Source organism: Cydia pomonella, chromosome 8, assembly GCF_033807575.1.
Source record: "Cydia pomonella isolate Wapato2018A chromosome 8, ilCydPomo1, whole genome shotgun sequence".
Taxonomy (NCBI): domain Eukaryota; kingdom Metazoa; phylum Arthropoda; class Insecta; order Lepidoptera; family Tortricidae; genus Cydia; species Cydia pomonella.
This window is the reverse complement of record NC_084710.1, coordinates 20,274,248-20,301,144: the sequence shown is the minus strand read 5'-3', so window position 1 is coordinate 20,301,144 and position 26,897 is coordinate 20,274,248. Positions and strand designations below refer to the sequence as shown.

At 38.4% G+C, this 26,897-nt stretch overlaps 1 protein-coding gene and 1 long non-coding RNA gene across 2 annotated transcripts in view; both read right to left on the bottom strand.

Moving 5' to 3' along the window:
* The window catches only part of LOC133520818 (uncharacterized), a 117,583-nt gene that overhangs the window by 23,337 nt on the left and 67,349 nt on the right, over positions 1-26,897 (bottom strand). The gene's annotated exons all lie outside the window — the stretch shown is intronic.
* Positions 1,575-13,716, bottom strand: LOC133520819 (uncharacterized). Its single transcript, XR_009799810.1, has 2 exons — positions 7,638-13,716; positions 1,575-6,969 (listed from the first exon to the last, which is right to left on the bottom strand). It is a non-coding gene; the product is annotated as an uncharacterized LOC133520819 (long non-coding RNA).

The following is a 26,897-nucleotide window of genomic DNA, read 5'->3' as shown; positions in this document are numbered from 1 at the left end:
CCGCAGAAGACAATTTCATTAGGCACTTTATGCAGTAAAATAATGAAATATATACTTCAACTCTTACTTTGCTTTGATAATAACATACTCATTATAAGTATAAACTTCAAAGTGTTAAGGATCACACCCATTACCAGTCCGCCTGCAGTCTCTGTTCCGGCGGCCTGCCGTCCTAGGCCAATAACGTCTACACACAGCGATTATTGCCTGACAGCAATGGCCTGCTGCCACCTCTGCGACTGCACACTAGCAGTTGAAAGTCGTCAGTTTTCTCCCCAAGACCACGGACTGACTGTCCGGCCGATATCTGTCGACGCTGACCGGAATCGTCAAGCGGCCACACATTCTCGGTTCGTATCAGTCGTCAGGCCGAAACCTGAAATGCCACTGTTAGTGTGTGACGTTTTGCGATTGACTGACAGACTAACATCATCCGGAGAACTGGTAATCTGTGGCCCGAAAACTGCATAAAATACCTGATCTCACACATCGCACGTCACACTTACATTTATTTTACGTCGAACAACTTTAAGCGACCCGTTGTACCAGCACACAAATGTAATTTTATATGCTATATTCATGTTTTAAAGCTTATTACTTGTGCTTTTAAATGATGTTAATATTGATAGGGTTTAATACATATATGATAAGAGCTATATTCGCTTGAAAGCAAAATCCGTAGGTGTGCGATTTCCGTATAAATACATGTGATTAATATTTAAAAAAAAAACCTTTTTTGAAAAATCCCCTAATGAATCTTTCTGATTGGAAACTTGCATTAAATTATCGTGTAAGTTTCCAGAAACTTGCGAGAATGCTCCTGAATTTTTGAGAACGTTGTGCAACTTTCAATTTGCTAATTACAGGTACCTAGGTTGTTGCGAAGGGTCTCTGTTTCAGCTTCAGCAAATAATGCTATCGTACTTATATGAGTCCGGTTGTCAAGCTGCAATTCTCCTCTACAAGACTTCTTTTTCAACAGATTTTCGAGATATTTTGTCATTATTTACTTTTAATAAATTTGAAAGTAGTGGATTATGATATTTATAATACATTGATGCCCTAAGCATTTTTATACCATGGTATCCCTTTCCTTAGAATCATCCAATTTATAAGGTTTTTTTTTATTCTGTAGTTGCAGGTCCATACAAAAACTTACCATCAAGCGGGCCGTATACTTGTTTGTCACCGACGTAATATATAATAAAAACCGGCCAAGAGCATGTCGGGCCACGCTCAGTGTAGGGTTCCGTAGTTACTCTTCCGTCACAATAAGCTAAACTGGAGCTTAAAGTATAGTAAATTGTTAACCAAGGGATGAAACGGTACCTTTCACGCGAGTTAAACAAATAGGCAAAGGAGAATGGGCAATTTGTCCCATGGATGTATACTGTTGAGACATATCTCGTTTGAAAGGGTTTACTCTTAGCATTATTTTATTGTATGACACCAACTTTGGATAACTTGCAGGGACTGAGCAATTTAAAAAAAAGAGTGGCCAATATAAACGGTTGTTTTACAAAGTACTTGTTATGTAGCCGGTTGTTAGGTGTTTTGTATGAAAGAATATGAGAAATTCTAGATTTCTGTTTACCACTACTTACGTTTAAGTACGTACAGGGCTGGAATTAGTTGATAAAACATATGCTTGAATTAAAAATACTGCTATTAAACACTGAAACTTGCTTGTATACTCAAGCCATATATATCATTTAAAAGACATTTTTATAAGGTATTTTAATATATATATACTTGCACTCAAATCCTTGCAGGGGCGGTAATAAAACTAGTTTTTTCGTTAATTAAGTGTGGTAAATGCCGCTTTGTTTGTTCTACCTGGCACTAGATGGAGCCTTGGTAGCCGTTTGGGTAATTTTTACTAGTGGTATATACAATTGAGTCATATCCTATTTGGAAGGTCTTCAATTAAGCATTAATTACTTGTATGACACCAAAGACCGAAAGTGTCCAGGGAAGATGATATTAATAATTTTGATCATGCGCTGCGGCGTAAACTGGAACTAAAAAATGTCATTCATATAGAGTTACTTTTGTAATCATTTACATCACTTTGCATGCCTGAAATATAATGAAAAAGTAATTTATATATTTTTTTAAATTATTACCGCTCAATAAATGGCACTAAACTACTTAATTATGATTTTTCAAATCCTCTCTAGTACTGACATCTTGCGTGCAATAGGAGAACCGAATGAGGGGCAAATGCTGGATCCGTATAGTCGCTTATAAACGCTTAAAAATGTCACCGAAGAATAAGTTTGTTTAATTCGGAACTTTGACAATAAAACGAGTTGTTACCTTGAACGAGTAAGTGTCGTCTATTTATCTCTCTTGCTCTTACATATTCGAGTGATAAAGGTAGAAAAAGCATTATATTTTTTAAAGTTCGCGTTATGTACCGCTAGAAACGTTATATAAACTTATTATTAAACATGAAATAAGATTCCTAAGCAATAAGTAGGTAAGTAAATGTATTTATGGAGTACCATAATTAGCAGCAAGAAAATAAATCTAAGTTTATATGTTACGATAAAATAAATCGTAAAAAGGTACTATGTACATACTTGTTTTGTCTCTCTGCAGGAAAATTGTGTAAACGTGAAACATTTGAGATTGCGTCGCGGTTCAAAGCAACGTTCCCTTCGTTTGCCATATGAAGCAGGATTAAATTGTGTAGTTTTAAGTTCTCATGTAAGTGAATTGTCAAATTCTTAGTGAGAATAAAAAATCTTAAACCTAAAATTAACGCAGTGAATACATTACAAGCATCAGCGACTTTTAACTGTTTGCCAAGCTAAGATAGTAGCTGTATTTCGTTCCATTATATATACGTATGAAATAAAAACTTTTGAATACATTTAACACCTTTATTTCATATAAATTGAAAAATAACTGACGGCATACATTTTCTAGTGAATAGGTGCATCCAGATCCAGATAAGAGAATGCATGGTTATTGCGCCAATCTCGGACCATTTGCGATTGGTTTGCTGAGGGCACCGCTAGCTGGTGCGGATGCACAGAGCACTTATACATACCTTATTAAATAAAAAACTTTTGAATACATTTAACATCTTTATTTCATATAAATTGAAAAATAAGTGACGGCATAGATTTTCTTCACGGTCGCACAAATATTATCAGGACGAGTCGACAAGTTACTTTAAAGCAAGCATTGGTGAATAGGTGCATCCAGATCCAGATAAGGTAATGCATGGTTATTGCGCCAATCTCGGACTATTTGCGATTAGTTTGCTAGCTGGAGCGGGTTAACGAAAAACAGTAACTGGCGACGCTAACTGGCGCGGACGCGTGCAACGAATTTTACCTACAAAGGCACCCGCGCGCGTGCACCCGCTCCGTGCACTCGCGCCAGCTAGCAAACGCCCTTAACCTTTTAAACGCCAAGAATACCTTAAGGCGTCTTAACTAGCTATGCTCAAAGCGTCATAAATACATTATAGCTGATATAGCCGCTGTCAGAGTAACCTTCACACTTTCAAGTAAGGTTTAGGGCATAGGGCGTCCGCAACGTCGCGCGTGTGCATGGAGCGAGCGTGCGGCTTACAGTATCAGCAACGCTAACTGGCGCGGACGCGTGCGACTGATTTTACTTACAAAGGCACCTGCGCGTGTTTGCCCGCTCCGTGCACTAGCGCCAGCTAGCAAACGCCCTTAACCTTTTGAACGTCAAGAACACCTAAAGGCGCCGTCACTAGACATGATTTAAGGGCCATGAACACATTAATGATTATAGCTGTTATAATCGCTGTCAAAGTCCCTAATGTAATACTCATGCACTTTCAAGCTCACTTGCGCCCGTGACCTTGGCGTGTGAGTAACGTTTTTGTTTATGGCGTTCAAATGGTAAAGCATCAATGTCGTAATGCGTCGCTAGCGCGTTATTTTCGAATCGCACCCGTGCTCCCGTGTTGGACTGCACACGCGGTGTACACTTCTTGTTATTGTAACCGTTTGTGCGCCTAGATAACACAAGTACACATACATAACTCGCAAAATGCTCGCGTGCTCTTGTTTATATGTAAAGTACGTCTTCTAGGGTCGCGGATTGGACCCACGCGACCGGCGGGGCGGTGAGCGGCATACATTGGTCGCAATGCAAGCTGTAAAGCTAGTGCAGTGCATGAGGGACGCGCGGCTTTCTCTCACCACATCTTTAGGTGTTCTTGCCGTTCAAAAGGCTAAAAGCACCTAATGAGGTGGCTTTACATTAGCTAGATGCCGGCCCACACGCCGATCCGGTGTGCAGGCTAAGGAAATCGCTATGTAGGCCAATTCGAAAGTGCAACTGACATTAAACCAATTTTAGAATAATATTGGAATGATACCAGTTAGCTGTCATTCGTGCGTTCATTTCGCACTTATACGCATGTATTTGTGCGAGCGAGACGCCCGCAACTAACTGATATGATTCCAATATTACTCTAATATCGGTGTGCACGCCCCTTTTTATTCATAAGCAAGGTAAGATTGAACCACTATAGAAGGCAGCGAAGAGGCCGGCAATGGAACTGGTAGCGTTTGATGGAGACAGTTTTCTGTCAAATGCAAGTTCAAATTGGCCTGACTGTCTCACTCGCACACCGGAGTAGCGTTTCATATAAGCGTACTTTGTTATATCCAATCGACCCGCTCTATTCAGTAGGTTTCATTATCTCGATCCATCAGTTAAGTAACAATCTCTTCAATCTGGTGGATCGAGATGGTGGATCCTACTGGACAGATGGAACCTATGGATAGGAAAACGTTATGCTCAACAACTTGGTAGCAGAAGCGATGTGATTTTTTAAAATCGCGACTGTGTCATTGACATAATATATCTGAGGACGGGCCTTACGGGCAATAAGAATGGGGCCAGTACAGCGGTGTTACGCACACGAGTTTGAGCCAATCGTGCAGTCTAACGCCACAAGTACCACAACGTGATTGGTTGATGAGTTCGCATTACGCACGCGATTAATCGCATCTAGTTGCGTTAGACAGCACGATTGGCTCGAATTTGTGAATGACACAACTGAACTAGCACTATCGTTATTGCCCCTAAGGTCGGTCCTTAGATATATGGTAAGCGTCAGGATGGCGGTGGACCTCAGCGAATTTCAAAGAAATATTTATAAACATATTGTACCTTCTGTGTACCTCAGTGTACCTTTAATAGAAACCAGTGTACCTTTCCCCAAAACGAGATATTTTACAAAACGGTCCACCCGCCAACCTGACGTCAGGATGGCGGGTGGACCTATGAAATCTTGCATTATACCGCACTAAAAGTATGCAGTTATATTGTGCATGAGCTTAGCCTAGCTTGTTTTGGGGAGAGGTACACCGGTTTCTATTTCTATTTACAGAGGTACACTGAAGGTACAGTCACCATCATATATATCGGAGCGGCCAAGGTACCCACGAATATCTGAACATGCCTCTACTGTCAAGAGGTTAGAGTGCGTGTTTAGAGATCTTTGAGCACCTCGGCCACTCCGATATATCTGATGGCGACTGTACCATATAACTGCATACTTTTAGTGCGGTATAATGCAAGATTTCATAGGTCCAACCGCAATCCTGACGTCAGAATGGCGGGTGGACTTTTTCTTAAATATCTCGTTTTGGGTTAGGTACACAGAAGGTACAGTATGTTTATAAATACTTACTGCTATGGCGCAGCGACCCGAAGTGGATCTTGGCCTCCGACACCAAAGACCGCCATGCTTCTCTGTCCAAAACCGTTTCCATCTAGTCGACGGCGCCGAGTTCGCTAAGGCCCCATACGCACTATGCGGCCAGCCGCGTGCGGTTGCGGCGGACCGCTTAGTGCGTTCAGTATTTATGGTTGCGGTTTCATACATTCTTAACCGTCATGCGGCTGTCCGCACGCGGCTAGCCGCTTAGTGCGTACGTAGCCTAAGGTCTTTTTGCATTTCGTCTCTCCAGCGGGACCTACCTAGGACGTCTAGACGGTCTTCGGCCATTTGGAACTTCAGAGTACGCCCTCCAGGCTGCACGATCCTCACCCATCTGGACTACGTGCCCGAGTCATCGGAGTCTGGCAGCGCGAAAAATCCTAGGACTCACACGTGGAGAGGATGGAACCTGGAGACTCCACAGGAATCCGAGCCATCTAGATCTGGATCTGGTGTCCGAGCCGAACGTCATTGGATGTTTATAAATATTTCTTTGAAATTCGCTGAGGTCCACCCGCCATCTAGACGCCAGATGTCAATGCCGAGTGCGACCGCCCTTAAAGCGGTGTATTATCTCTAATCTCTCCAATATGTTCTCCTGGTGGGTCCACGGGGTTTATTTATTTAAGTGTTATCATAAACAGTGTTCACCAGCGGGTCTACGGGTACCTAATTATTTTTACCATGGGCCGACCATGAACACGATTCTATTTTTAAAACGTAACCCGCGTAGCTACTTCAGTCTTAGGCGGTATATACTCTACACGACGTTCACAAAAGATTGATATTTTAGGTAAAAACTCACATTTCGCTATATTTGTCCATAGTAAATACTAATTCAAAAACTGTACGGTAGGGCCTAAAATCTTCTGTGATAGTAATGTAGAAATAAATACTGTTGACAGGCGGTCAACGGTATTTAGTACAATAATTACACTGAAACAATTCGTATAGAATACAGAACCTATGAATAATATATATCTAGAGAATCTAACTTTAATGCAATAATATAATTGAACAAAAGATATACATTAGTACGAGTAGTACGATCAACCTATATGTCTATTTTAAATAGTCTTAATGTTCGTGTATCGGTTCTGTATTCTATGGCCATTAATTATGCTTTATTTTTCAACTTTCATTGACTACACACAAGTACACATTATATTTGCTTTTTTCTTGAACTTTATCATGCCCATGTTCGATTCTTCTTATGTCGATGCATCCTCATTATTTCCGTATGGTTTCTGAAAATACAATAACAGTTTTTGTAATGTTTTCTAATACCTATGTTTGAAGTCGGTTTCCTATTTTTAAGAGAAGTTTTTTTTTTCATGTAAGTACCTTTTTTTTCAAGTGGGGTAAATTAGAGCAGATGGGATACCTATCGACAATTATGTCAATAAACAGTTTTACGTTCCATCAAGAATTGAGAGGTTGCCTCAATTCCTCATGGAACCCATGATGTAAGCTAGACCTTTACACAAATATTCCTTAAACCTCGTTAAGCAAGTAGCTTCTTTACAAACATAACAAAGAAGACAAATCGTCTAGCGTGAAATACGCATCGTTAAAGAGTTCTTTTCTGGTCCTGATCAGAAGTTCCACTTCTTCAAATAGCACTTTTTTGAATGGCAATGCCTGGTCTGTTGATGAAACTAAAAAACGCCTATAAGATTTGGGGAGTTCCCTTAATTCCTCGTGGTTTTGTCAAAAATAGGACCATCTTGGAACTATACACCCACTTTCAAACGATAACTAATTTTCAACATTGGTTCAGAAATGACGAAGATCTTACTTAACATATATACAAAAAAAAAGTTTTTGAAGTCGGTTAAAAAGTAGTATCTTTACAATACTTCATTTTACTAAGAAGGGATAACTACTACAATTTGCTTACTAAGTAAGTACTTACTTACTATTAGTATCAGATTGGAGTCGACTCGAGAGTCGATAAAATGGGCGTCGCTATCCTTTCCGGGTGGGGGGGATTTCACCGCATGAAAAAGAGACACATATAGTGAGTTCTTACTGTTCTACCAAACTACATATATAAAGTAGTCGTACTTTTTGAGTCAAATTAATTTAATTCTAAAGGTGCGACGTAATGGCCTGAAGCCCGCTCTTAGCATACCTAGTTATACTATTTGATGGATATTGGTGTCAATTTATAATACGTTTAATTATTCATTGTCTTTACCTAATTATCTTTACCTTTTGCCGACCGGTTTGGCCTAGTGGGTAGTGACCCTGCCTATGAAGCCGATGGTCCCGAGTTTGAATCGCGTAAGGTCATTTCTTTGTGTGATGAATACAGATATTTGTTCCTAAGGCTTGCGTGTTTTCTATGTATGTACGTAAATATATATTTATCTAAATAAGTATGTTTAACGTCGCCTAGTACCCATAGCACAAGCTTTGATTAGTTTGGGGCCAATCTGTGTAAGATTGTCCCTACATATTTATTTATTTATTACCTAACGTAACCTACATTAGGTAATGAAAGCATTTTATTTTTGTAAGGGTAACAGTTTTGTTGGGATATAAAATGGTTAATGATAAAAACTAATACTTTTACCAGCATTTTCACTTTATATTCATGTATTCGAAACCTATACATTTATGACATTAACTTTTGCAAGACGATAAGATTTTTTATTCACAATAACTTGTCCGTATTCGAACTGTCTGGCTACCCGGCTAGCCGTGGCTGTGTACCCGGATTTTATACTCTGAAACTGGAACTAGTGACAGATAAGAGTCGATTGATGTTTTTTTAAAGATACTTATACTTAAATAGAATTACTTACCTATGTTTAATTAAAAGAAACTACTTATACATAATAATCCTTACAGTTTTAACCTATTTAACCTACCTACCTACCTACTTTTAATAGTAGCAGTTCGGTTCACTTCGTAGAAATACCTGTTCTAAGAATAATGAAAAAGAAAGAAGAGTAATAAAAATAAAGAATCTGGAAGTCGTTGAGGTGTTCCGTTCTTCATCAGCAATTCTACTTCAACAAATGTCACTTTATTGAGTAAAAATGCTTGTAATATTGATGAAAATCCTAAAATGACTATATGTATGCCTATCCTATACAATATGAGAAGCTCCTTCAGTTTCTCGTAGAACCTATCATCAGAACTGGACCTTGACACAAATGTTCCTTAAAAGCCTTACATGCTATAAACGAAATAAAATAAAAAAAAACGCCTAAGGTAAAATACTTGTCGTTGAAGAGTTCCATTTCAGCAGTTTCAGCATAGTTTCAGTAATATCAGCAGTTTCACTTCATCAAATGTCACTTGTTCAAATAAAAAAAACTTGATATGTTGACGAAAATGCTCAATTCCTCCTAATTGTGAATTCAAATCGATTTAAAATCCAAAATTCCTCATTGAATCCATCATCAGAACTGGACCTTGACACAAATGTTTCCTAAGAACCTAGCTTGCTACAAACTTAACAAAGAATAAGAATCGCGCGCGTTGAAGAGTTCCGTTCTGGTCAATATCACTAACTTGTTTAAATAAAAAAGCTTGATATGTTGACGAGAATCCAAACATTACTGTATGTATTGTATGCCTATAAGATTAGAGGAATTTCTTCGATTTCTCATGGAACCCATCCTCAGAACTAGACCTTATGACACAAATGTCTTCAAGAACTTTACTTGCTACAAAATAAACAAATAAAACATATCGCGCGCGAATTGGCGAGTTTCATTTTGGCCAGCATCAGCTGTTGCATTTCGTCAAATGTCACATTTTAATAAAAATGCTTGATATGTAAATAAAAATCCAGAAATTATAAGATGTCAGGAATTCCCTCGATTATTTATGAAACCCATCATCAGAACTGAACATTGATATAAATACACCTTGAGAACGTTACTCGCTACAAGCTTAATAAAGAATACAAAACGCGTGCGTTGAAAAGTTCCGTTCTGGACAACATCAGCAGTTCCACTTGATCAAATATAACTTTTTTTAAACAAAACACCTAGAGATATTGATGAAAAAAAAAACTATATGTATTTCTATAAGGTTTGAGGTGTCCATCATCAGACCTAGACACTAGACACTGGTGTCTAGTACAGATATTTCTTAAGAACCTTACTTTCTACAAACTTAAAAGTTCCGAGGAATTGTTCGGATTAATCTCTGCCGCCTCTTTCCGTCACCGCTTTACGCTACATCATTTATATCTTCACCACTTAGATGGTTGGCAATCCTGAACTGTGCATTTCTCTAGAAACTTCCTGCCTCATACAGCTAAACTATGAAATGATCTGTCGCATGCGGTATTTCCGGCCCAATACGATCTTTAAAACTTTAAGGAAAGAGCGTATTCCTATCTTAAATGCCGGCACCGCACTTACAATCCCTATGGTGTAACAGATGTCCATGGCCAGCGGTAATTGCTTACCATCAGTTGATTTGTCTGCTAGTTTGCCTCTTATATCACAACAAACAAAAAAAGAATAAAATCTCACGCGTTGAAGAGTTCCGTTTTAGTCAACATCACTAGTTCCACTTCATCAAATGCCACTAATGTGAATAAAAAAAGCTAAAGATATTGATGAAAATCCAAAATTACTATATACCTATAAAAATTGAGGAGAATGAGGAGTTCCGTCGCTTTCTCATGAAACACATCATCAGAACTGTACTTCGACAAAAATGGTTCTTGAGAACCTTACTCGCTACAAACTTAACAACGAAGAAAAATTGCGCGCGTTGGAGTTCCGTTTTGGTCAACATCAGTAGTTCCACATCATCAAATGTCACTTTTGTGAATAAAACTTGATAATATGTTGATGAAAATCCAATAAGTACTATATATATACCTATAACATTTAAGAAATTCCCTCGATTCTTCATGGGACCCATCATCAGACCTTTACCTTGACACGAATGTTCCTAAAAACCTTAGTACTTAAAACTTACTTGCTACAAACTTAACTAATAAAACAAATCGCGCGCGAGTTGGCGAGTTCCATTCTGGTCAACATCAGCTGTTACACTTAGTCAAATGACAATTTTTTAATAAAAATGCTTGATATGTAAATAAAATCCCAGAAATTATTACATGTATGCCTATAAGATTTTAGGAATTCCCTCGATTCTTCATGAAACCCATCATCAGAACTGTACTTTGACAAAAATGTTTCTTAAGAACCTTACTTGGTACAAACTTAACGAAGAAAAATTGCACGCGTTGGAGTTCCGTTCTGGTCAACATCAGTAGTTCCACATCATCAAATGTCACTTTTGTGAATAAAAGTTGATAATATGTTGATGAAAATCCAATAAGTACTACATATATGCCTATAGCATATAAGAAATTCCCTCGATTCTTCATGGGACCCATCATCAGACCTTTACCTTGACACAAATGTTCCTAAAAACCTTAATACTTAAAACTTACTTGCTACAAACTGAACTAATAAAACAAATCGCGCGCGAGTTGGCGAGTTCCATTCTGGTCAACATCAGCTGTTACTTTTAGTCAAATGACACTTTTTTAATAATAATGCTTGATATGTGAATAAAATCCCAGAAATTATTACATGTATGCCTAAAAGATTTTAGGAATTCCCTCGATTCTTCATGAAACCCATCATCAGAACTGGACATTGATGTATTAAGTACACCTTAAGAACCTTACTCACTACAAGCTTAATAAAGAATACAAAACGTGTGCGTTGAAAAGTTCCGTTCTGGAACACATCAGCAGTTCCACTTGATTAAATGTAGCTTTTTTTTAATAAAACGCCCAAAGTTATTGATGTAAGTCCAAAAAAAACTATATGTATTTCTATAAGGTTTGAGGTATCTATCAGACCTGGATCTAGACACAGATGTTTCTTAACAACCTTAATTTCTACAAACTTATCAGGACAAATCTATTACGGCGAGTGTTCCATCGAATTGCTCGGATTAATCCTTGCCGCCTCTTTTCGTCAGCGCTCTACGCTACAACATTTTTATTTTCACCACTTAGATGGTTGGCAGTCCTCAACTGTGCATTTCTCTAGAAACTTCCTGCCTCATACAGCTAAACTATGAAATGATCTGTCGCCTGCGGTATTTCCGGACCAATACGACATTTAAAACTTTAAGAAAACAGCGTATTCCAATCTTAAAGGCCAGCACCGAACTTACAACCCCTATGGTTTAGCAGGTGTCCATGGGCGGCGGTAATCGCTTACCATCAGGTGTGACGTCTGCTCGTTTGCCTCTTATATCATAAAAAAAAACAAAGAAGAAAAATCTCGCGCGTTCAATAGTTCCGTTTTGGTCAACATCAGTAGTTCCACTTCATTAAATGCCACTAGTGGGAATGAAAAAGCTTAAGGTATTGATGAAAATCCAAAATGACTATATGCCTATAAGATTTGAGGTGTTCCCTCGCTTCCTCATGGAACCCATCGTCAGACCTTTACCTTGACACAAAGGTTCCTAAAAACCATGGTACTTGAAACTTACTCGCTACAAACTTAACAAAGAAGACAAATCACGCGCGTGGAAGAGTTCCGTTTCTGATCAACATCAGCAGTTCCACTTCACCAAATGTATTTACTTACCACCCATTTATTTGAAACAGTACCTAGGTACTCCATTTTGATGCCGCCAGCTTGAAACTTCAATGGCCTCAGTGTCCGATGAACAACTTAAAAATGCTGAAAGTAATAACAATTATAATAAGTTGGGGAGTAGCGACCTTACACACCCGAGTGCTCGTGGGGAGTTCTGTTACTGGACATACAATAATAATAACAATAAATAAATATTATAGGGACATTCTTACACAAATTGACTGAGTCCCACGGCAAGCCGAGAAGGCTTGTTTTGTGGGTACTCATACAACGACATAATAATATATAATATACAAATACTTAAATACATAGAAAACATCCATGACTCAGGAACAAATATCTGTGCTCATCACACAAATAATGCCCTTACCGGGATTCAAACCCAGGATCATCGACTTACTAGGCCAAACCGGTCGTGAAAAAAAGAGCAAAAAAAAAGAAAAAAGAAAGATATGTCAAAAGAAAATGCGATTTGGAAACGTTATTCGCCACTTAAAACACTTTATATATCTGGTTCACAGCATTTATTTGGTGCTGATATAATGCCTGCAATATTACCCGAATACATTAAAATATGAATAAATTATCATAAATTCAAAAGATGGTCCCTATAACAGTTGATTTTTACGTGGAAAAATGGCTTTCATGTAAAATGTTTGTCAGACATATTTTTGGAAGTATAGTACAATCATTAACTTAGAAATATAGGTAACATTTCACGAATAAAAATACGGTAACACATATTTTTAATTATTTTTTTAACTTATCCTACGCAAAATAGAATTGGAGAAACTGACATAGGGACTATCATTCGACACGACACGTATAGTAAAGTATGAATCCGCTCTAAGTCCCCTTACATAGACAGTGGGAAGTAAAATAATTCTTGTTCTGAAAACAATAAAATGTAAAATGATTAGGTAGGACAATCCAAACTTCTAAGGTCGCGTAGATCAGAAGTAGATAATGAATTTGTTCGACAATACGATAGGAAACTTTTCAGCATTTACATTAGCGCATTTTTTTCTGGAATACTATCTAAATTGCACTTTGTATATATGCTACATTTTTTATATAATTTGGAGCCTTTATTTTCCATGGAGTCGAACGCTATATAGCAGCTATACGAGAAAAAATAATACTTTTATCTTACCTACCCCATGAATAGTGAAGATCATCAAGGAGCATACTCTCTGAGATCAATGGAATGGAGTGCCTTTCGATTGGAGAAAATTATAGCGTATTAGAAATATACTATTTTGTAATTACAATGTTGAATATTTTAAATTGCGTGTTTTGACAATTATTGTTGACAATATTACATTCAGAGTCATCTTGACATAACTTTAGAAATCCATAAACTAGTCTATACTTTTTAAAATGATGGAGTAAGACTGACGAGATTACCGCTATGTATAAATGTTTTACGTCAAGTAGAATTTTGCTTTAGAGCGACATCTGGCGTTGAGTAGAAAAGTTAAGGCGTAATTAACTACAATTAATTAACTCATTAAATGGTTTTATTTTGGTCCCTGCAACGATTTGACCCCAGTTATATTATACGAAAAATAGCTTATAAAAATACTTTTCACATGATATACATGGCATTTGTATACACTCTTATTTCGCTGTGTATTAAGTAATTTTTAGAATGACGATTTTTTAAAACTGTACATTGTGTCCCTTTAAATACTTTATCATTGGTGTTGATACAAAAAACATAAAGCATTTTTTATATTCTTTCGAATAAAATACGCTAAAACTTTTTATATCCCGCGTATAAGGAAATATAACTGCTTATATGCGCAACTTCTTTTTTTATATAGCTCGGTCCCTGCAAGTGGTCCAAGGTTGGTGCCATACAATAAAATAATACTACGATTAAGAGCTTTAAAACGACATATGTCTCAACAGTATACATCCATGGGACACTCCCCATACAAAAGTGCCCATTGTCCTTTGCATAATCAGAACCTAATTAAATTAAAGTAAGTCTTTTTACTATGAAGTGGAAACTTTTTGCGATAACTCAAAAACAGCTAAACTGATCATGTCTGCTATAGTTTTCATTTAATGTCTTTCTTAAGATCTACTTCCAAGATTTTTTTCATATTTTTTGGACCTATGGTTCAAAAGTTAGAGGGGGGGAAACACATTTTTTTTTCTTTTGGAGCGATTATCTCCGAATATATTCACTTTATCAAAAAATGTTTCTTGAAAACCCCTATTAGTTTTGAAAGACCTTTTCAACGATACCCCACACTCTAGGGTTGAAGCGAAAAAAAAATTTCACCCCCACTTTACGTGTAGGGGAGGTACCCTAAAAAAATTAAATTTTTAGATTTTATTGTACGACTTTGTCGGCTTTATTTATTTATATATCCATGCCAAATTTCATCTTTCTAGCACTAACGACCACGGAGCAAAGCCTCGGACAGACAGACAGACAGACGGACATGGCGAAACTATAAGGGTTCCGTTTTATGCCATTTGGCTACGGAACCCTAAAAAGGACCCATGGGGGCTTCAACTCATTAGTTCGAACCCCGGTTCGTACAAACGTATGTTTCTTGTAACTTATGTTAAAAATATCATGTGATATATAGATATAAGTTAAAAATAATACATCGCCAGGGCAAATTAATCCAAAATCATCCTCCATAGAATATTGCAAGTAAAAAGCTACCTAAAACATCGCATTTCACGTACTTTTTCCACCGTTTGCTGAACCTGGCTGGCGAAACCGTGCGCCGTTAATGAGAAAATATAACGAGGCCGACCTCAAAGCTGGCTGGTAATCAACGGCACTAGTGACTAATAAGAACCTTGGACAAATTGAAAACTGACATTCTCTTTATATTTTTACAGGTTAAAATCTTACCAAAGGTATAATGAAAACAAAATTAATAACAAAAAACTTTACTGAAATAAATACGCTGGTATGGCCACGTCATGCGCAGAGACCTTGATCTTATGACCAGAAAGGTCCTGGCCATAGATGAAGTGAAGACGGGAGGAGGCCGCCCACCGACAACCTGGACAAGGACTATTAACAATGATATGCTGACGATGGCTTAACGCCAGAACTGACTCAGAATCGCCATGACTGGCGCAAATTAAAATCTTACCAAAGGTATAATGAAAACAAAATTAATAACAAAAAACTTTACTGAAATATATACGCTGGTATGGCCACGTCATGCGCAGAGACCTTGATCTTATGACCAGAAAGGTCCTGGCCATAGATGAAGTGAGGACGGGAAGAGCCCGCCCACCGACAACCTGGACAAGGAATATTAACAATGATATGCTGACGATGGGCTTAACGCCAGAACTGACTCAGAATCGCCATGACTGGCGCAAATGTATTAGGAGGGCTGACCCCGAATAGGGAAAAAGCCAGGGGATCGAATTTATATGATCATGATGTTATAGAGAGCTTTTATGTATCGAATGACATCCATTCGGACGATCATTAGCTCGCTAGATGGAAAAGAGTGCAATAGCCACGCAGTTCGCTCGAAGTCGTAGTACATACCCTGGTAGATAGCCCCGCAGTCATCAGGTGTCAAGTTAGCTAGGCCGGATAAGGGGTGAGATAGCCACGCAGTCATAGACATAGACATTTACACATAGGCTTTTACTCACTTGGGAACCCTACAATACATATTTATAGAGTATCTAATAATCCTTTCTGACAACTTTAACAACTATATTACAAACAACCCAAAAACTTACTCAACATGCAACAACTATTTAGTAAGACGTTCTTGTTCATGCTCCACAAATTATACTTAAACATCAACTAGAAAGCTTTAGCGAACTTTAAGTCTAGAAGTAACTCACGTCGAATAACGTAATGCGGTGACGTAAGGCGCTTATGCAAACATTTGTTTATAGTACGAGATCCGGTCTGCGCGAACTTCGAGTCAACAATTGGCGAGAAGTAACGCAGGATTGAGAAAAGTAGCGCTGTCTTGTGTCGGAGGCCATTCTCATTTGAGGTCATTGAGCCAACAGAGTGAGTAAGAATGAGATCAAGTATAAAAAAGGCATTGCGTCGTTAGTGATACAATTTTACGGTAACAAGACAATACAGATGCAAGTTCATCACTTCAGATAGTTTTTGTTTTTAGATTGATATACGAACAACGCAATAAAGTAAATACTTATATAAGCATATACTTTACGTCAGCATAAATACCTACCTTGTTATATTTTTATGAGTTTGTACGGATTGAAACCGGCAAAAACTTAGAAATAACCATATACTATATTTCGGTTTATTTTATACTCAAAATGTAGGTTGTGTTTTTAGATAAGGACTTCGTATTATTAGATTGCCCAATTAGAAATAAAATAATTAACAAAGAACGAAAAAATACCGTTTTCGTTTCCATACAAAAAATACCGGTTACCGATCCCTGGTTTGCAGCTCAAAAAAAAACAAGAAACTTATAGGAACATTTAGTATTGTGAGAGTTTATTTTTGTTTCGGTCTCCCAAACTGGGTCCAAGCACTCGAGAAAATAAAATATTTGCACAACAAATAAACAGCTATTTAATGTTCAAACACAGTAGTTAGAACTGTCTTCAATATATATTTAAGTCTTTCTCATTTTTACACATAAAGTTATACATCGTTCTATTTGGGCCTCAGCCTATATGATGCTAATACCTTTAAGTACGCGACTTGAACAAAAGCAGTTCTGAATGTATTTAACATGCTTGCATGGAAATATACAGGATATATGAGCACATTACTTTGTTATAACACTTTTAAACTTCTTAAGATCTTATCAAGAATATGCCGATTTTTTAATGTTGCACTACTTAGAATGGAAGCGGATCGGGCTGCCCGGGCGTACTTGGGAAGACCGACTGGTGGCCGCCCGGTGGGTCTACCCAGAGACCGCTGGGGAGACAGCTTTGAAGCGGACCTCCAAGCCGATAATGGCAGGAAACGGTGCAGGATCGCGAAAAGTGGCGTGCTCTTGTTTCGGACGCCAAGACCCTCTTTGGGTCGCCACATTAGTTAGTTAGATGCACTATTTTTCACTGAGGGATGATCTTATTAGGTCTACCACTTATTATACGGTTGGCAAAGATTTTCCTCGGTGATTTTCTAGAAGAAAGTAGCAAAGTTTAAACAATTAAACTACGGCCCGATTCCAAGAATGATATACGATAACGATAAGTTCTGGTTTAGATAAGTTCTCATTTAGATATCGTTTGTATGTCGTATAAATTAACAGAATCAGCCCGATTCGGGCAACAAATGTCACTTGACGTTAAAAATATCGTAGATTGATCTTATTGGGATCACAGCGGAATCGAAACAAACGTCAATTTTGACATTCGTTTAGTTATCTATCTTTTAAAATTCTTTCCAAGATGTTAAACGTGTCTTAAGAGTCCTTATTCCTACAGACGAGCTTATTTTGTAAAATGCTTCCTTTTTCATTCAAGATTACGACGTAACTATTAGTATTTATTCAAAAACTGATAACGTACTTAAATAATCGTTTCCTAAACTAGGGGCTCCAACAGTTCAAATTTTCATTTTCTCTTTTAAACCTCTTTTTTAATGAGGTTTTTTGGGAGTCTTTTCCAAATTTTGCAGTGAGATGTGGCGTTTCGGTTCTCAATTTTGCTATAACCAAGAATCATTTGGTACATGAATGACTACAATTTGATTCAACATATCTCGTACGAGGGGCTGGAATGATTAACAATCGAAAATTCATTTGAAAAAACTGATAAAATACCTTCCGAGTTTTCTTCATTTTTTTGGCGAAAACAGGGTTTTATTATATTTTATTTCCGCAAATTGTACGCATATTTTGCTTTAAAAATAATATTGTAGCAAACTGTAACTTTATGTTAACCTATAAAAAAAAAATCGTAACTATGGGACCTACATTGCCGTAAATTTATATTTTTTTAAAACACGTATAAATCACGCAGCAGCGACGCCCCGCTCTCAGTCCGCGCGGAGCGCGCTTAGAGGACGGACCTGTGCTCGATTGTCAGGCATTCGTTGCGATCGTAATCAGCTACGGAGTTCCGAGAAGTGCTATATACTGCGATTAGAAAATCTTAATAAAAGTTCATTTTTTACAGTATGCCAAACAGACTCGCTTATTGATGGATTTTCAGTGTTACTTTTTTTTAATACTAAGTCGGTGGCAAACAAGCATACGGCCCGCATATGTACGCCTGCAACTCCAGAGGAGTTACATGCGCGTTGCCGACCCTAACCCCCTCCCGCCCCTCGTTGAGCTCTGGCAACCTTACTCACCGGCAGGAACACAACACTATGAGTAAGGTCTAGTGTTATTTGGCTGCGATTTTCTGAAAAACGCATTTTCACTTGAAATTACGTTAGGGTTTGCATTATTATTTTTGACCCGGATGAAGTCCAAGTTCTCATGATGGAGTCAGGAGTTGGTCACCAGAACTCCTAATCTACTAATTATAATCCCATCGTGTTTGGGCTCAAAAGATTTGCCCTGACGAACACCATCGATCTAGATGAGGTCCAGGGTCTCATGATGGAGTCAGGAGTTGGTCACTAGAACTCCTAATCTACTCATTATAATTCCATCGTGTTTGGGCTCAACAGAGTTGCCCTGACGAGCACCTTCAATCTAGATGAGGTCCAGGGTCTCATGATGGAGTCAGGAGCTGGTCACCAGAACTCCTAATCTACTCATCATAACTCCATCGTGTTTGGGTTCAATAGAGTTGCCCTGACGAGCACCATCAATCTAGATGAGGTCCAGGGTCTCATGATGGAGTCAGGAGCTGGTCACCAGAACTCCTAATCTACTCATCATAACTCCATCGTGTTTGGGCTCAATAGATTTGCCCTGATGAACACCATCGATCTAGATGAGGCCCAGGGTCTCATGATGGAGTCAGGAGTTGGTCACCAGAACTCCTAAACTACTCATCATAACCTCATCGTGTTCGGGCTCAATAGATTTGCCCTGACGAGCATCATCAATCTAGATAAAGTCCAGGGTCTCATGATGGAGTCAGGAGTTGGTCACTAGAACTCCTAATCTACTCATTATAATTCCAACGTGTTTGGGCTCAAAAGATTTGCCCTGATGAGCACCATCTATCTAGATGAGGTCCAGGATCTCATGATGGAGTCAGGAGTAGGTCACCAGAACTCCTACTCTACTCATCATAACTCCATCGTGTTTGGGCTCAATAGAGTTGCCCTGACGAGCACCTTCAATCTAGATGAGGTCCAGGGTCTCATGATGGAGTCAGGAGCTGGTCACCAGAACTCCTAATCTACTCATCATAACTCCATCGTGTTTGGGTTCAATAGAGTTGCCCTGACGAGCACCATCAATCTAGATGAGGTCCAGGGTCTCATGATGGAGTCAGGAGCTGGTCACCAGAACTCCTAATCTACTCATCATAACTCCATCGTGTTTGGGCTCAATAGATTTGCCCTGATGAACACCATCGATCTAGATGAGGCCCAGGGTCTCATGATGGAGTCAGGAGTTGGTCACCAGAACTCCTAATCTACTCATCATAACCTCATCGTGTTTGGGCTCAATAGATTTGCCCTGACGAGCATCATCAATCTAGATAAAGTCCAGGGTCTCATGATGGAGTCAAGAGTTGGTCACTAAAACTCCTAATCTACTCATTATAATTACAACGTGTTTGGGCTCAAAAGATTTGCCCTGACGAGCACCATCGATCTAGATGAGGTCCAGGGTCTCATGATGGAGTCAGGAGTTGGTCACCAGAACTCCTAATCTACTCATCATAACTCCATCGTGGTTGGGCTCAATAGAGTTGCCCTGACGAGCATCATCAATCTAGATCAGGTCCAGGGTCTCATGATGGACTCAGGAGTTGATCACCAGAACTCCTAGTCTATTCATCATAACTCCATCGTTTTTGGGCTCAAAAGATTTGCCCTGACGAGTACCATCGATCTAGATTAAGTCGAGGGTCTCATGATGTACTCAGTAGTTGGTCACCAGAACTCCTAATCTATTCATCATAATGGTAATTTGACGGTGCTTGTCGGAGTAAATCTATTGAGCACAAACACGATGGAGTTATGATAAATAGATTACGAGTTCTGGTGACAAACTCCTGACTCCATCATGAGACCCTGGACTTCATCTAGATCGATGGTACTCGTCAGGGCAAATCTTTTGAGCCCAAACACGATGGAATTATAATGAGTAGATTAGGAGTTCTAGTGACCAACTCCTGACTCCATCATGAGACCCTGGACTTTATCTAGATTGATGATGCTCGTCAGGGCAAATCTATTGAGCCCAAACACGATGAGGTTATGATGAGTAGTTTAGGAGTTCTGGTGACCAGCTCCTGACTCCATCATGAGACCCTGGACCTCATCTAGATTGATGGTGCTCGTCAGGGCAAATCTATTGAACCCAAACACGATGGAGTTATGATAAATAGATTACGAGTTCTGGTGACCAACTCCTGACTCCATCATGAGACCCTGGACTTCATCTAGATCGATGGTACTCGTCAGGGCAAATCTTTTGAGCCCAAACACGATGGAATTATAATGAGTAGATTAGGAGTTCTAGTGACCAACTCCTGACTCCATCATGAGACCCTGAACATCATCTAGATTGATGGTGCTCGTGAGGGCAAATCTATTGAGCCCAAACACGATGGAGTTATGATGAGTAGATTAGGAATTATGGTGACCAACTCCTGACTCCATCATGAGACCCTGGACTTCATCTAGATCGATGATACTCGTCAGGGCAAATCTTTTGAGCCCAAACACGATGGAATTATAATGAGTAGATTAGGAGTTCTGGTGACCAACTCCTGACTCCATCATGAGACCCTGGACTTCATCTAGATCGATGGTACTCGTCAGGGCAAATCTTTTGAGCCCAAACACGATGGAATTATAATGAGTAGATTAGGAGTTCTAGTGACCAACTCCTGACTCCATCATGAGACCCTGGACTTCATTTAGATCGATGGTACTCGTCAGGGCAAATCTATTGAGCCCAAACACGATGGAGTTATGATGAGTAGATTAGGAATTATGGTGACCAACTCCTGACTCCATCATGAGACCCTGGACTTCATCTAGATCGATGGTACTCGTCAGGGCAAATCTTTTGAGCCCAAACACGATGGAATTATAATGAGTAGATTAGGAGTTCTAGTGACCAACTCCTGACTCCATCATGAGACCCTGAACATCATCTAGATTGATGGTGCTCGTGAGGGCAAATCTATTGAGCCCAAACACGATGGAGTTATGATGAGTAGATTAGGAATTATGGTGACCAACTCCTGACTCCATCATGAGACCCTGGACTTCATCTAGATCGATGATACTCGTCAGGGCAAATCTTTTGAGCCCAAACACGATGGAATTATAATGAGTAGATTAGGAGTTCTAGTGACCTACTCCTGACTCCATCATGAGACCTTGGCTAGTCACTATCATGGGTGCGTAGCCAACATGCCAATCGTTTACGATACGACAACGAAACACTACTCTCTCTCTATCGCACTAATATACGCAAACGATTGGTATTTTGGCTAGGCACTAAGCAAGTGTGTGGCCAACATGCCAATCGTTTACGATACGACAACGAAACACTATCTGTCTCTCTATCGCACTAATATACTTTATTTATACCTGCAGTCATTTACTAACTTCTTCATTTTCCATTGGTGTGAAAGAGACAGAATAAAGAGCAAGGGTTATAGTACACTCTGTCGTCTGTACACTTAGTAGTAGTGTACATAAAAAAAAACTACTGTGCTTAAACAATAAAATAAAGAGTGCCCATATGATATCATATGACACTAAAATTAATGTTGCTTGAAATTATATTGAAACTATCAAGATTATTCTAGTCTGCATTGAAACGCGCGTCGCGTTGCCGGCGCTCGCGTACCGAGCGCCAACGCCATCTATCGAGCGTTATTTCGTGAAATCGGAGAACGCTCCAAGGATTAAGGGCTCTTAATCAGTCTTCAAATCGGGCCGTGGTTCGTTGTTGTTCTAAAAAGTGTGCATAAAATGATAAATTTCTGCTATTATAGAGCACTACTAAGTACGTTTTTTCTCTTTTTTTATGATAAGCAATTAAAATTTGGGTTTTAAATGGATTTGTTGTATAGTTTCCGTTCTGATAATTAACTCCCCATTCCATAAATAATGATATTTTTACGTGAATTGTAAGTTGAAATACTACTAAAGTTTATCCTTAGCCGTGTCTTTTTCAATGAACATGTATTTTACTTCGTATTAGAAATAAAGAGTAGAGTGTTTAACTGGGGTGAAAGACACCATTTCAGTCTCGGACTTTTGGCGCTCGAACGCAGTGAGCAACGCCAAGCTATCTCGACAGGAATGGGTGCCTTTCGTCCCTTGGTTAACAATCTACTATTAGTTGATTTATGGCGTTATTCATTAACGCTTGTCAAGTTTAACAAGCCCTTGTATAATATTTTGTCCTTTATATGTCATTTAGACATTTTCATAATCTAACTCATAATATGCCAATTCGAGTTTTTGTTATTCGATCTGTTTCCGATATTATACTGATCTTTCAGTGTCAAAAGTGACATTTCTTCAACCAAAAACGTCAATAAACTCGAATTGGCCCATAAGATTAAGTTTGATATGTTGAATAATTAAAATCCATAGCAAAACTATTGGGTCAATGCGTATGATTTTGTGTATGAAATTGTCTAACGTTTCGTACGAATTTACCATACCCATCACAAACTTATAATGACGAAACATGCGTGTGTCAACTCGTTACCATAAATCCTGAGTCCGAACTATCCCGGCGGTAAATCTCGGAGGATTTAGCCCCTTGCCCACCGATTTATACCACCATGTACCCATAATTTTTCATCCGACGTAGGGTATTGGGTTAAGTTTTGGTGTACATACTCGTATTGTTTTAGAGTAGTAACAATCTTTCTAAATGTCTACATAATAATGTACCTACGTCACTAAGCAAAATATGGTGAAACTTCTTCTATTTTTATATGAGGCAGTTTTTCGAGTGACGGATATTTGTTCAAAAAAACATTTGTTTGTTAATTAGGTATTGTTTATTGCTAGCTTTTATATATTTTTATGAAAATTAATTTTATAATCGTTGGTAGTTGAAACATCTGCCATCATAGAAATAGGTGGAAACAAGGATCGAGTTATTGACTGTAACACAACAACAACAACTGTATTTTAAACAAAATAGCCTTTTTATAAGTAGGTACCTACTATTTTAACTACTTTTAATAAAGGCCAACCTGGGCTCCATTTCATACTAACATTTCTAAAAAAAGAGAACAAACAATATTTTTCGTCAGCACAGCTAAGCGAAACATACCTACACTTGTTTGCCACTATTGTAGTAAAAAAAAACGAAGCAAAAACCTACACTGACTCACAATTTATGCACCACGAACTGCTAACCAAATAAGCGAAAAGTAAACTTGGCGCTAACTTTCTCACGTAAATTTAAATCTGTCCACACCGAATCGAAATTTCAAAACTTTCCCAGCACAGTCTTGTAAAAGTATAACTTTTATTTCATTACTCACGTAGAAAATCGCCGAACTATTCTGAAGGCAAAACTAGAAGAAAACTTTTGTAAACTAATGTTTATTACGCTTAAACTTATGCAGATTTTTTTTTTGCAGTTTCGCAATTGCAGTTAGAATTTGTAACATGCCAACCTTTTTAAAAAAATCTTGTTTTTTTTACACTAGGTCGGTGGCAATTAAGCATACGTCCCGCCTGATGGTAAGCAGTCTCTGTAACCTATGTACGCGTGCAATTCCAGAGGAGTTACATGCGCGTTGCCGACACTAACACTCCGCACCCTTGTTAAGCTCTGGCAACCTTACTTACCGCATTAAAACCCCGCATGAGTAAATTATTTTATAGCTTGAGATTTCAAAATAAAGTTCTAATATTTCGTATTCCTAAAAACAGCTCATAGCAAAGCGGCTATAAAACTAAATGTTTCTTTTAGTATTACCAACCTAGAGTTATAAAGCAGTTTTGCATACGTTGCTCAAAATATGTTTAAGTTAAACTTTACTATAATTTGCACCACAGTTATTTAGTCGCTAATGTTAATAGGTTCATTATTACGTCCGCAATTTTGCATCTTACGTTGCTCCAAAAATATAAATGCTAAACTAAATTTGGCACGTGAGTTGTTGAGTTAATAGACAGCACCAAGGCTCTGAACCGGTTTATAAAATACCGGTTTATTTCGGTTTTCCTCGAACTTTTATAAGAACGTGAACGATTCAAGAACTTTATTGTAACCTAAAAACCGGCTAATTCGACGAGCGACAAAAGACACCGACATAGGAAAAAAACGGTTTTTATTGCTCTAAACTGGTTAATTTAACAAAAACTTCTCATAAAAATAACAGTTATTCGAGCAAAACCGAAAAAAAAAACGAATTTTTGTGCCAAGTACATGATAACGGTTTGGAAATTTAACCGATTTCCGAGCTTTAAACAGCACTGCATCTCGCCCGAAATTATTATAAAAAGAAACAAAAACAACAAGAAATTCCCGTAGTTTTTTAGCACCAGGTAATTCTTAAAACGTCCATGGTAGGTAGTGACCTTTACCGGGTCGTGATCCATCAATCCATGCACCGCCCACTGCCACTTAAGCTTATTGCTGCTACAAATCAGAATCGACCAACACCTGCGGCCCGATTCAAAGAATGATTAAGACACGTTTCAGATCTTAGAAAGATCTTTAACAGATCGATGACTAAACGACATATCAAAATTGGCGTTTATTTCGATTCCGCTGTGATCCCAGTAAGATCTATCTACGATATTTCTAACGTCAAAGTGACATTGGTTGCCCGAATCGAGCTGCTTCTGTCAATTATACGAGATACAAACGATATCTAAATGAGAACTTATCTAAACCAGAACTTATCTTCATCGTATCTCATTTTTCGCCGGGCCGTTGGTTTCCAATTAAGTCGAGTAAATCTAGTAGTGTTCATGTAATAGTTCACCGAGCACGTGCGAGGCGAAGACTAGACAGCCCCGTTTGGCTGGTTTTATCAATTCATATGGTGTGAATAAATAGATATTTGAAACTCTAGTTCCATGGGGTCCCAGCGCGCAAGTTGTTTGCAGAAATCGCGAAGCGTCGGGTTGACGTAACGGGTGACCGAAGAGCTGGTGGTTTCCTTGCACAACGTATCAGCATTGCGATACAACGAGGAAATGCCGCCAGCATCCTTGGTACAAAGCCTCAAGGGCTTATTTTAGATTTAAGCTAGTTATAGTAATCCTCTGTATATATCCATTATGTATATAGTTAATAGGAAAGTACATGAAAAACCTTCATCTTTACGATACTTATAATATATTATTTTATTGGGAATTGTGTAAAACGGAAGTTAACATAATTAATTTTGTAGTTTTATTTTTTGTACGCGGCATAGAAGTTAGAGCCCCAAAAAGCACCCAATTATGGACGAAAGTCTAATAACTACTGGTCCAAAATTAATTCGAATATCTTCGTTAAATGTAACTATAATTTTAATGACGCAGTTCTAAGGCAAAATACTTTCATTTCAACTCAGGCAGAAAGAAACAATTTAGACAAAACTGAAAAGAACATTGTCATTGATATATTAATTTAAGTAATAATTAATAGTATATACGATTCTTGTACTTTGGATACATAGTTGCTGTGATGGTCGGTAGTTGGGTGATATTACGGTACATACTTCGTTAATCGAAATGTTTATTAATTTTATTAATAAAAAACACATTCAGGTACACCCAGCTTCAAAAGTGCACGGCCACTATGAATGAATTCAATTCAAAATGTCCATGCCATTTTTGCAACTCGCTGTACAGATTGTGTGCATCCCATAATCTTTTAGTTTCCGAATAAGTCGGCTGTGGCACACAAAGCGACAGACTATAAGGAAACTCTTGTAAACATTTAGGTACTGAAATCCTAAAATATGAGGACTTCAAAGTCACTTAACAAATGCTAACACAGCCAAGAACACAATACGATCAAAGCTGGAACTTTGCCCACAAAATCGCGGCGTATCGTTTCGCTAGTTTCGACGCGCCACCGAACCATACCTAATTTAACTATGCCAATTTCTAAGTTCTGTTTAGGCATTAGTACAACTTAGTTCCTAAGTTAGAACATCTTTGTTCAGTTTGATTGGGGACGGTTTCAAGGAGTTACGAGTACTAGGTTGGGGAATGTATTGTATGTACGAAATATCACTATCAAATACTAGCTAGTGACTCCTGGAGCTGTATACTCGTGTTAAGCTTCATACCTAAGCTTAACGAATGTAGAAATAAAAAATCGGCCAAGAACATATCGGGCCATGCTCAGAGTAGGGTTCCATAGTTACTCTTCCGTCACAATAAGCTAAATTGGAGCTTAAAGTATAGTAGATTATTAACCAAGGGATCAACTCTGGTTAGTACGTCTTTTTACTATGAAGGGGAAACTTTTTGCGATAACTCAAAAACAGCTAAA